The following is a 12,437-nucleotide window of genomic DNA, read 5'->3' as shown; positions in this document are numbered from 1 at the left end:
CAGCTCTTCTTCATAAACTTTAACCTGCTGAAACAAAAGCGTAACTTCCCTTTCTCCAACTTGTAACATACAGAGGGCAATGCCCCGCTGTGGGATGCAGGGCATAACAGGCTGCCGGAGGCACTGCTGGCACAGGGTACCTGATACCGCACGTAGCTGCAATCCAGATCCTCGTGCACCCCCACCCCACAACCTCCACAGGCTGCGCCGTGGGCTGCAGGGATCATGGCAGGGCTGCTCCTAGTGGGAACATCTCGGCATCCCAGGGTGGCTGGAGAGGAGAAGAGGAGCATGTAAGGAGGCACGGAGCAGCCGAGTGGCCCTGGCACCATTAGTTTAGTTCCCCCTTCACTTCTTCCCCTGGTAGTGGTGGCTGTCCATGCCTCCTCACAGCCCCCTGGGTGCGAGGCGCTGAGCGGAGAGCCAGCGGGAGAGGTCAGGCCTTGCCAGAGCAGCACCCACCTGCGACCCTCTTACCCGTCTTGACTAGAAACAGGACTTTCAGGCCAGGTCAGTATCCAAAGAGATCACTCCTGCTGATGGCAGAATGCCTGCCCTTTATGGAAGCTGAAGCAGATTGCAGCGAGTTTTGTGGTTATGATTTCTCAGAGCAAATCCTCATAGGCTTTGAGTAGGAAGGAGATGCAGGGTTTCAGGAAATCCATGCCCTTTTTCTGCAGTGACTGCTGGCTGTCCGAGCCCAGGCAATTCAGGAGCGAAGGGACTGTCTGTGTTTGTTAAATTTTCTCAGCAAAGGGGGATGGCATTTTAATTTTGTCAGCAGCAAGAAGCGTGTTCCTGCTTGGTGTAATTTTATTTAAGCTGATGTAGTCACAGAAACATGACAGCAGAGCCCCACCGGTGTGAGAGGTAGATGACAAAATGATAGATGGTAAAGATACTCTGATGGATTGCACAATTCATATTAACCATCTTCCCTCTGTCTTTTGACATTTTACTTTTAACCACACTGAAAATTGTTGTTCATCAGCAGTGTTTCTGTTGCCACACTTATCACAGATTATGCACCCAAATCACTCCCATGGTGCAGAAACATGGCATCCAATAGATACGTTCTAGATTCAGTGTTAGTTGCTATCTTTTCAAACACTAGTATATTAAATAGTAATTCTTTTAAATACTAATTAGTTGTATTGTACCCTAATTAGAGGCTACCAAGTCGCTACTAATTATTCACTGTAATGGGACGTGGTTCTCTGGCTTTCCCCGTCTGGTAAGAAAGGCACAGTCTGCTGCTTTCTTCCTCAGGATATTCATTATCTGCCTAAAATCACGCTTCCATCCCACGCAGCCTGTTAAATAATAGCCCCTTTCAAACTATTTAAGTACGTCCAATTTCAGGAGTGTGCAGTGTTTGCTATAGCATAAGGAAAGAGGCGTATGATCATGTTGGGTGGGTAAGACCTACCCCTCTTTGAAGTAAAATACTGGATGCTGCCTGAATCTTTCCTTCCTTCTTTACATGCACAACGCAGCATCCACTGCTTTATTTCACCCTTTTCTGATGAGTACCTTAAATGCACACTTCAGCAAATCTTGCCTACATGTTGGTCCCGTGAAGCCTGTGGAGCTACTCATTTGCTTCAAGTGAGGCTTATACTTAAAGATTAGATAAAAAGTAAGTCATACAAGTTCCATTTAAAAAAATAAAAAAAAAAGTACAACTTATTACCAAATTGAAAATAGGATTTTATCAGCCACAGTGCAGTGTGAGAGAAGAATGGATAAAAGTGTTTAAAAGTAAAATTTCAAATAGCTGAATGTGTCACATTATGAACCCATCCTCCTTCCTTAAATCTGAACTCTCTTCTGCTGCTGTACATGTCGTTTCATAGGTGTTAGCTCGGGTGCAGTTCTGCCAATGGATATAGCACCAAGATAGATTAATGAGCCATACTTTTAATGCACAAGTGAAATCCCCCCTTTAAGGTCCTCGGCTTCCTGCGTGCAAAGAAAGAAATAGGTTAAGAGTTATTATCAGTTATTCACGAACAAGTTAAAATGAAGCTTTGCTAGGGGGGGTCAATGGGAAATGAGGATTTTTTATGGTGAGTCAGGAGGCTTGGCATATATTTAGTACCAGTAACATTTTGGCACCCATAATTTTAGATTAAAACATGCTGTGATAGATAAATGAAGAATAAGAAGAAAATTTGTTTTCAGCAGGCATACAGGTGAGGGCTGGCTTCCTTTTCGTAAATGATCTCTGCAATGAAATCAGCAGGTTATCACGGACAGTGAGGACACAATCCATAAAATGTCACCATCGTGCAGTTCCCAAGTGCATCCGAACTGCCTGCTGCTGCCTCCTTACGCCTCGCACCCTCTGCAGCTTGGCACTATTTGGTAAAAAACAAGCTGTGTGGTCCGTTGGGAAAGATGGAAAAAAGCTGCAAAAGTTGCAGGATATTTATGAGGCAAACCTGCCATAAAGCTTGCAGATATCTCCCAGTACTTGTCCTGGATTAAATATGACAGTGCCTGCTTACGCTGAAGTTTAATGTGATTTTAAGTTAACATGCATTTGTGTTCCCAGCACAGACAAATGGTCCAAACAGTGAACGCTCTCGTCTTGTTTTTGTTTCAAGCTGGGCAAGGCTCAGCTCAGCACTCGGAGCTGTGGGCCCAAACCTTGCTCTCACCAGCACTAAGCACAGGATAGGTTTCTTTTCTTTCGTTTGTGGTTGGATTGCTGTGCTTTGTAGATATAAGGCCATGGTCTTAATGTGCTGTATGTCAGCAAGTCTTTAAAGAGGATCGGTACAAGTATGCCTCATACAGTAGGAGATCAAAGACAAGCTAACTGAGAGCCTAAATGTGGAGGAGTAGTGCAAATGGAGGAGTTAGGAGCTAGACTGGGAATCTAAACTGTTAAATTACGTTGGATCACTCCTTGGCTATTTCTTGGATAAAGGAGATTTTATGATTGTTAGGTTGAGCCAGAGAAGCGGAAACTCCTCTGAAATGAAGCAATTTATTCCTACTATGTTGTATTGTATGGAAGCAGTACAGTGTGACGGGCTATATGGGGCTACGCTGGGCTGAAAGTTCATTGTGATTGGCATGCTTCGAGGCATTTGGAAAGATCTTCAGTCTGAAACTCCCACTTGCCTTAATTTTAGCAGTGTCCTGTTCAGCTCAGGCAGAACAGTGGGATAACTCTGTCAGTTATCGGTGGGATAACTCCATCAGTTTCAGTGGCTGAGCTTTCATTTGTCCGGAATGATTTGTTCCTGACTCCTCAGCTTGTGCCTTACCAGAAATTTCTGGTGGTCTCCCGGGCAAATAGTGGAGTGGCTGACATCACCAGCCGAACAGATCTGATTTTAACAGCAGCATTATAGTACTGACACTCATTCATCCACACCTCCTGCATGTGAGGGATTTATCTCGTAGCTTTAATTTTCTCTGAGTATAGTTATGTGTAAATTATAATTCTGTGTTTAGAGAGGGACCACCACAGTCTGTGGTACTGGATACCTTATACCGATTTTGTACTCTATTATATATTGTATAACTGGGAGCTCACGCCTCTGGGCACCCCAAGTTATGCCTGTATGACAGCAAGGAGTATAACCCAACGCTTTGCTTCCTTCCCTTCTGCGTATCTAGCAGCACTTACTCCCACGAGAGATCTGAGTCAAGTGGCATTCAAAGTAAGTACTCAAACTCTGTCACTTACAATTATTTCTGAAGATATCTGTATTTTTCTTGTTAAGTAATTTGACTCGTTTAATATGAAGGCAATTAATTTTCTCACTCTGTTTCAGGCAGGAGAGATTTATACAGAATTTTACTGGTATTGAAAATGAACTGATGGCTTCCCTGACATGTTAAATTTCATTTGCATGAACTCTTGTAACTAGTCGACTGACTCTTGGTAGCTGTAAGACTTGAGTTAACTTTTATTCTGCTTTTTGGCAGAGATGGTTATGACCTGGACACTCACTGGCCAGAGTGTCACGCAGTGTTTCATTTATGCCTTTGGATGTTCTTCAGAGCTAGCAATAGTGTACAGGACATGCAGCGAGGTGAGCTCTCTGTTCCCTTCTGTAGTAACACATCTTGAGGATGCATCTTTCCTGTCTTAAATGACAGCTGCTGCACCTTCACTGGCTCTGAAGGTTCTCAATAAAGAAGGAATTATGCTAAAGCCAAAAAAAGAAAGGGGAAAAAATGAGAGAAAACAAGCATGACTTGTGGGAAATAATGACAAAGAATGCAGTGATGAGCCAGATCTCTCAGCGTGAATACCCATAGAGAAAACAGAGTTGTGAGGAGCGCCACATCACCCCGATTAGGTCAAACCCAGTATCTTCCAGTCTCAGCCCTGCTGCCAAACACAAGCAGAGGCTGGAGTCTCTCTACCTTTCTTGTCTCCATGTAACTGGAGAAAACAGATTTCATTTTTGTTCACTCCACGGTATAATTTGCTAATATAATTTATAATAATATAAACAGGACAGACACCTCCCCTGGTTTAGCACCATACAGCTGCTAGGAAAAAAATAACTCTATCCCAGCCTAAACCAGGACAACATCACACTTAGAAACAAGCAGAATACATGTGGTTATTACCTGAAAAGGCTTAATTCCTCGGAGAGGACTAAAAGCCAAAACTTGAAAAGGAAACAAGCAGGCAGCGGTTGTCAATCACTCCTTCCTAAGCACATCCCTCTGGGGAGAGGTTTTAGCAGAGATGACATATTGGGACTGGATCTCATCACTTGTTAATGTAAAAAGATACGGTGCAGTAACTGGTGAATCCTGTTTGGCTTATCACTGCTGTCCCCAAATACTTCAGATGGCTGCGGCTACGTGACTCTCATGGAGTCATATGAAACTAGAGATCACATTGTGTTGATTTAGTTGGATGAACAGTCCCAAGACAGGAAAATTCATTGCATTCAATTTAAATTTTCTTTTTCTTTCAGCTGAAAAAGTTATCATGTATATTCCTGGCCAGCAATAAAATGTCCAAAGAAGGTAGTATTTAATGGAAGAAGAAGGAGGGCTGCAAAATTAAAATCTAGGTCATCTGTGGGAAATACAGTCAGATATATGAGAACATTAAAGAAGCCAATAAAGACTATATTAAAGCTTCATGATGCGTAATATAAAATTTCAAAAGCAAGTTCTAGAGGGTGTATAGGATATGTTTCCAAAATCCAAGCTAGCAATTGAAAATATTTTTGTGTGTGCCCTGCTCTATATGAGAAACATATTCATGTATACAATTTCAGCTGGTTTTACACTTAAAAAAGAATTTACATATTCACTTTGCAGTGTAGCCTGACAGGTTCTAGTCCTTTGCTGATTTTTTGGTACATAGCACTGATGCTGCTACAGTCCATGATTCTTCCCTGCAAGTCTGAAAGGCAGTGCTGAAGTGACTTCAGTATCAAACTACCATTAACACATGTTTTTTAAAGCAGCTCTGTTTTCACCATGGAATAAATAATGCACTTCACTTATCCACTAGTGAAATCCTAGTGAACAAAAGGAATTTTTCCTGGGGAAAGGGGAAATCGGACAAGGTGAAACGTGTGTTTGGTGACTTAACATTAACCTCATACAGACTACGGTGTGACAATAAAACAAAGGCAGATGCAATCAAGCAATGCTCCCCCAACTTCTGCTCAGAGAAAACGTAGCCAAAATGATTTTTCCCTTTTGCAACCCCAGGAACATCACCGAGAGAACAGCAGAAATTGATTTGACCCAATCATTTCTGTAATAGGAACACATTTAGACAACAACAGTGCTAGGCACAATTTAACACCATGAGTTGTCCAACAGAACGAAGCTTCGTGTGCTGCGGGTTTTATTGTTACTGGAGAACAAAATAATCTGCCCTCTTCACATTGCCTGGATCAGCGAATCACTGTTCAGTGACATGGTTTCCTTAATGAAGTAAGTGCTCAGGGAAGCTGCATGTAAATTAGGAAATAAGGATGTTGCAACAAAGCACATGCTAACTGCTCTGGTACTTTTTTGAAAGCAGGGAAAACCTACTCGTCGAACGATGTCAAAAATAAAAGGACAGAATGTCTAGAGGGAATCGTAAGTGGGTGGATGGATGGCAGCCTCCTTCTTTTCTGGGGATGCAACTTAAAATAAATACAGTGTTGCTGGGGAAACGTGCCTAAATCGTGTGATGCTTTGAAATGCAGGGCTGGGGTGTCCCTTATGCTAAAAAAAGAAATAGTTGTGGTTCTGTGAGATTCCTGTGAGCGGGGCTTGAGGATGAACATGGGACCTGGTGCCCAGCAACAAGAGCTGACGGCCTAAGAATGGGAAAGGTTTGGCTCTGAACGGTCAAAATGATTGTATTCAATAAGCGTTTGTTATGTTAGAGGAAGAATGTTTGACACAGCTGATCTGGGCTAAGCACAATATTTATTAGGGAAGTGGATAGGAACTGAGAACAGAGTTAGGATCTGTGCTCTGAGAAGATATCCTCGACCACTCAGAAAAACACTTTTTGTGGTAATACTAAATTCACATTGGAAAATTGTCTTTGATTTGTTTGGTCGTTTTTTTAAATTTGTTTCATCATTTCGAGTTCAGTTGTAGATTTTGTAATTTAGAGCAACATCAACTGAAAAAAAAAACACATCCTGATACTTGTTTGAACACTTCAGTGATTGACATAAAGCATAGTCTAATACATTAAACAACAATGACATTTTTCTTTGTTTGAAGTACAAAATCAAAACCGGCACCTTCAATACTGCTATTTATCAAGCAGCAGCTGCAGTGGCAGCCATGACTTCATTTATTTGTGTGCTTTGTAATTGAGTAACTTATAATACTCGTGAGAGATTGCCTGTGAGCGCAGATTTCATCGCATTAACCCTTTTCCTTTTAAGCAGAAAGTGAGAAGATAGTTGATAGCAAGAAGATGTAAAGTCATTCTCCTTCCTTTTAGGTGAAAAAATGCCTGGTGATAAGCCGTGATCTTTCTCATGGTTGGTCTATCATGGTGAGTGCTCATATATGGCTTGATGTATGGTTGGTGTTCAAGCAGATCCAAAACACCAGCTACTCTTAGGAGGAGTTGAATAAATGAAGAACTTGGTTGTTGACCATCAATTATACTTGAGGACATTCCAAAGCTTTATGGTAAATGTTGAAATTATTTTACAATCTCAAGCCTTTCCTTGTAGTGAGGCTGAAAGCTGTGTTATGATGCTTTCTACATTTACCCAGCCCCTCATATTTCAGGGCTCTCCTTGGTGGTTGTTGCCATAACAGCTTAAAATATGCTCATTTTAAATACAGGACCTTTCAAAATTAAGACTTCATGATCTTAGAGGTCCTGTCCAAGCTAAATAATTCAGTGGTTCTGTGAGTCTATGAATAGACAGTCTCCCATTATCACCTCAGTGAGAAGATTTCACTGGTACAGCCCAGGACCTGCCGTGCACCAATATCCTGGGCAACATTAAGCCGAAGGAAACCAGAATTCTCAACAGAAAATCAAGGGAAAGCTAGAAGATTTTGTGAGGGGTCAGAAGGCCTGATGTCTTTCAAGGGGAAGAAACTTCAACGTGTAAGTTTCCGTGGCCAAAGAACTCTGTTGACTTCTGTGTTGCAGGTCCAAAGGCCACATTCTTCTCCACCTTAACTCTTCCTCCTCTCCCTATCTCCATCTACATGTTGATTGGGGAAGTTCCCTGTTTTTTTGTTGTTGTTTTATTATTTATTTATTTATTTATGTATTTATTTCTTCCCTTTTAATATTTCAGCATGTGAACACGCACGGCAAGTTTAAACATGGATGTGGTAACATCATTAATAGTTTATGGCTGGGAATGCAGAGGAGTAATCCCCTGGAAATATACAGGAATTTCCACCTTGTGTTTCTCAGTTCTTTTTAAAAAAAGGATCAAGGAAATCCTGGACTAGGCCTTGAATTTGGGGGAAAAAGAAAAAAGTAGGCTCTTAATTTGCATTGAAAACACTCAGATATAAATAATTCCAAAATTACACTTTGTTACCCTAGCTTCACAAGGCTTAGATGTTGTGTGCCACCTAACCCTAAATGGCCATGGCACCCAGAGGCTTGTCTTACCAGCACCAAGGTAAGACACCTTGGCTGGGAGGACGTGCCAAGAAGAGCTGTGAAGTACAGTCCCAGCTCTCACAGATTTGCTGTCCTAAGTTTGGGTTGCAGAGCAGCGACTGTCATTTTAGGACTGCACTTCTGGACTTACATCCCTAGAGCTTCTGGTATGAACATTTTTTCTTGCCTTCACAGGAGTGGTGCTGTTCCTAGCTAATTACTGGGCTGCTGGGATGTGGAAAACAAACGTTCAGCTTCCTCCTGATAGATACCACATCTGCCACTTCCCAAGAGCCAGCCCCAACCAGCAAGTTATAAATTATTTGAAGCACTCAGTGTCCCTGTGAAAGCTGTTCCATTTAGTGTAAAACTCATGTCTTACACGCATCCATGAGCAAATGGGACCCCGGTTCTCTGCCTGCACCTTTTCCAAGCTCTCCCTTTCCCTGCTCACACTCCTGTGACCCAAAGTTATTCCATGTGTTTCTGCGTGCCCCAAACCTGGCCGGTGCCCAGAGCAGCTCTGCTGCTTTGTGCCTGCCCATGGGGCACAGCACCACGTAGGCATGAGCAACTTGCACTTGCTGGAGCCAAAATCAGCTCTGTAATGGCAGTGTCACAGCAGCTTCGGCACCTGGAAGCGGGCTGTGCTGGTTTGCCTGATGGTGGATCTGGTTGCTGAGTTTAAGGCTCAGCTGCTTGTCAGTTTGTTAGCCACAGAGAGAAATGAGAGCCGGTGAATGCAGCTGTCTGATTCAGGTCACGGCTAAAGGAGGGGGTTAAGGGAGCGTAGCAGGTTGGTTTGAAGCAGACTAGGTTGTTTTGAATACTAATTGATTCAATCAATGGTTTTAATTTCTCTATTTGGGAAAATACCCATAACTAAGGCTTAAAACTCAATTGTTATTTTGTTATTTCTTCTTTTATTTATTTATTTAAGAATTGATTTATCTTGCTACATTAACATGATAATTTGCTTGTTGGCTGCACTCATATGATGACCTATATAATTAATCTTGAATTATTGGGTTCAAATTTAATTGACATTGATTTGATAATTAAATGTAGTTCTTAGCTACTCTAGGCCAGCCCTGGCAACATGCTAGGCTCATTGATGTTAATAAACCCCACAAAGCTGCTTTCTCTTTCAAATGACCAGCTCAGACTAAAAGTCTTAACAAATCAAGGTAAGCTACATGGTTCAGCTAATGACCTACTTACCTCAGTCTACATTTTTTGTCTCATATTCAGAATGAAATCTAATGGTGTGCAGGTACACAAAGATTTAACAGTTTCCAAGGCACTTATCATGAGATGAATTTTTCTACCCTGAAATTAAAAGTGGACTTAATCTTCAAATGAAAATAAGTCTCATTTGCTGCTCATGGATCTGATCCTGCCCCTGCCAGAGGATTTTGATAGTTATCAGCCCTAAGCTCCCCACTAACACAAACACTTAACTAGCTCAGTCCTTCCTATATACCAGCTATTTTAGACATGCGCCTTATAGGTGATTCCTTGCTTAAATTATTATTATAGAAAAATAATTAAAGAAATATATAATACTTTGCTGTATTACATTACTTATAACACTTCTCATAGGAATTACTGTTTAGACCATACCAGTGAATCCTGCATCTACACGAGGATGTACACCCTTGCTAGTATTGCAGTATTCCTCGGCCTGATTTTTTTTGGATTTTTTGCTGCAGTGTAATGGCTGTAAACGCCACAAGGTATTCTATCTTTTCTATCTTGCATCAACCAGATCCACATTTAAACTAGCTTGCTTAAGTTCCAGAAAGAGAGTGAAGCTGGTGATGAAGATCACACCCTAATAAATGTACTACATGCCAGAGGCACCATGTCAGACCAGTTGCAAAGCGTGATCAGTCGTGCCTCAGAAGTGCAGCCATGAAGCAGAACAGTAACCTTCCCAATAATGACACCTCACCAGTAATGAAAGGAAAAGCATCTGTTCCTGCTGATTTAAATAAGATTTATTCTTCCCGAGTACTTGATGTGGAACGGGTGACTTGTCTTAGGGTCAGCTTTTATGGAGGCAAAGCATGACTGATCCAAGTAATTGGCATTGGATTAAAATCAGAAATAACAACAAGGAGAGGAGGAAAAAAAATCAGCATAAGGTTAGCAATACGGGCAAGCCTATGCTTTTGCTGAATACCATGAAAATGTCCTCTCCCTGCCTTCAGGTTCAGGTTTAGTGGGTGACATTGGTGGTAGGGGGATGGTTGGACCAGATGTTCTTGGAGGTCTTTTCCAACCTTAATGAATCTGTGATTCAGCAGTGTGCTTAGGCTGGGTGCATACAAATGCAAACTGCAGTGTGGATGGTTGCTTATCTTGTCCAAGCCAGGGTCTTGCTTCAACATGCAGGTATGCTTAAATGCTATTTAGGATTAACTCATACCAAGAGCAGTCAAGAGGATCTGCTGCTGACAGACAGTCATTTCTTAAAATGCTTGAATGTGCCTCTTGCAGCTCAGATGCTCAGTGCCACACCTGGTCTTTCTGACCGGCCAACCTGCAAATACTGAGCTTTTGCAAGTAGGACTCTCCTGGGAGAAACATCAAATCAGCAGTAACATTATACAAGAGTTATTAGGACACAAAAACCTTTTTAACAGCACAAACATTGCAAGTGTTATTAAGATCAATTTTTCCAGCTTAGACCCATGTCCTTGGAGGAATCTGGGTGCATCACTTCCACTGGCTGCAGAGGTATAGAACCATGGAACCATTAAGGTTGGAAAAGCCTTCCAAGATCACCTGGTCCAACCAGCCCCCTAGCACCAATGTCACCCACTAAACCATGTCCCTAAGCACCACGTCCAACCTTTCCTTGAACACCCCCAGGGACGGTGACCCCACCACCTCCCTGGGCAACCCGTCCCAATGCCTGACTGCTCTTTCTCAGAAGAAATGTCTCCTCGTTTCCAACCCCTCATTTCCTCATTCCCATTCCCCATTTCCTCCCCTGGCACAACTTGAGGCCATTCCCTCTAGTCCTATCACTAGTTACCTGTGAGAAGAGGCCGACCCCCAGCTCCCCACACCTTCCTTTCAGGTAGTTGGAGAGAACAGTAAGGTCTCCCCTGAGCCTCCTCTTCTCCAGACTAAACAACCCCAGTGCCCTCAGCCGCTCCTCACAGGACTTGTGGTCCAGGACCTTCACAAGCTTCATATATCTCTGAGGAAGCTGTGGTCACCCTAGAACTTCCCAGAGAGAGCAGGGTGGCTTTTCACCAGCACAATTGTTTTCCGTGTTGTTTTGATAGTATAAAAATTCTCTAGTATTAAAAAAAATGGACTGAAATATTGATTTTGCTGCCAATTTTAAGCACTAAACCCCACTACAGTTTAACATTCCTAGTAGCAAGAATCCTGTCGGTCTGGACTAGCGACTGTATAATCCAACTTTACAGTTGCCTATGCGACACATTCTTCAACTTCATCAGACTTTCAGGGCCAATTACTGAAAACAAAGCTTATTAACTGTGCATAGTCTGGAAAAAAATGGTTCCTTTTATACAGGATTAATTATTTTACATGTCAGTAACAACATACTTGAGAGGTTAAAATGCTTGGGTTGAGGCTGATAATCTGTCAGAAATTGGTTCTACAGCTGGAGGTTGCTTATTAATGTATCTACGTGGCTGCAGCTGTAGAAAGAAGCAACTTCCAAAGCTGCTAGCCTATGCAAGACTCAGACTGGTGACAGCCACAGACTTCCAATGTGCTTTACCAGCAAGGTAACTTTCACAGTTTCTAGAGGGATGAGGTTGTGGTGTCCCAAGATGCTGGTACAAGCAAACAGTACAGTCAGGCAGAGGACTTGGGTTTCTGGTTAATGTTCTTTGGCCACTGGTTCACAGCGAGATCTGAGTTTCTACAGCTTCGTCGGTGTTTATCTGCCAACAGCATAGCATTGAAGGCACTGCTGTTGATATATCTGCATTGGCCTGATCTGCTCCAGAGGCTGGCCACAGCATCTGTACCAACAACTTCCTTGGGCTTCCTTGGGCTCTCTTGGCCAGGCTGTAGTGCAGCGCATCATGGTGGTCAAGTCTGGAGAGGCAAGGATTAGAGGGACTAAATCCTGCTCTAGCAGGGAGGACTGCTGCCTCTTGGCCAGAGATATTTAGCAAGGCGTATGGAGTCCTTTGGCTTTTCTGTTTCTTTTATTAATTGGTAACTGGACACAGACAGAAACTTCTCCTACAATTCTGTCTCTTCTGAATTTGTCAGCTCTTGAGCTGTTGATCCTGACCCTACAGCAGGCTTCCCTGTGCTCCTCATAGACCTCAGAGGGTTCAGGGCAAGAAAA

The sequence above is a fragment of the Anser brachyrhynchus genome, assembly GCF_964034855.1.
Source record: "Anser brachyrhynchus genome assembly, chromosome: 1".
In the NCBI taxonomy this organism is placed as follows: Eukaryota; Metazoa; Chordata; class Aves; order Anseriformes; family Anatidae; genus Anser; species Anser brachyrhynchus.
The sequence above is the reverse complement of the archived record's forward strand: the minus strand, read 5'-3'. Positions refer to the sequence as shown.